The sequence below is a fragment of the Atta colombica genome, unplaced genomic scaffold, assembly GCF_001594045.1.
Source record: "Atta colombica isolate Treedump-2 unplaced genomic scaffold, Acol1.0 scaffold27, whole genome shotgun sequence".
In the NCBI taxonomy this organism is placed as follows: Eukaryota; Metazoa; Arthropoda; class Insecta; order Hymenoptera; family Formicidae; genus Atta; species Atta colombica.
The window spans coordinates 3,976,534-3,977,326 of NW_017259370.1; positions in this window are offsets into that span (position 1 = coordinate 3,976,534).

Here is a 793-nt window from a genome sequence, read left to right on the forward strand (position 1 = left end):
CTTTATGCAGTTTTTGTATAAAGTATTTAAAAAAATGTCATATTTGAAGATTTATTTATCATGAATATTTATCTGGAAACTGTATAATAAATATTTGACTTACAGTATTGGCGTTCATCCAAAACGAATAATATTTAATTGCATAGCAAATGAAGAAAAATGCGGAAGACAGAACATTGATAATGAGATCTGCAGTGCATTTTGAAGTTAAAAATGTTGTAAACTGCAAATAAGTAATTCTGTTGAAAATTTCCTATTAAATGAATAATTCCTTAGCGTGATTAATAAATTTCGAATTCTAGTCTGTTTCTTATGAATAATGACTTAATACCACCTGAAATACAATAAAAGTTGTTAAAATAGTGAAAAGTACGATAAATTGAATTTGAGCAAGTTTCGATCTCTGGTGAGGCCATAAACCAATCGCTAGCAAAAGAAATCTATTAAGTCTGAAGTGTTTCGTTTCAAGGCAAATCATCTTTGTCAATACTGAAATACATTTGACCGTGAAAAATAAGAAATTGTCTATTCTCTTTTTCCGATTCTATTAATCTAACAATAAGTTGAAAATTTGTAACTTCAATTTGACTTAATATATAAAACGAAATGCAATAATGTCACGAGATTAAAATATTTATAATTCATCACTGTTTTCTAAGGAAAACATGATTAAACGATCGATTTAATTACATTGAAAGAAATTTAACAGATGTTTAACTATACCCCATGGAAAAATATTCGCATAGAGGAACTCGATACATGGCCGCGCAAGCGCACTCATCGCTTTTTATTG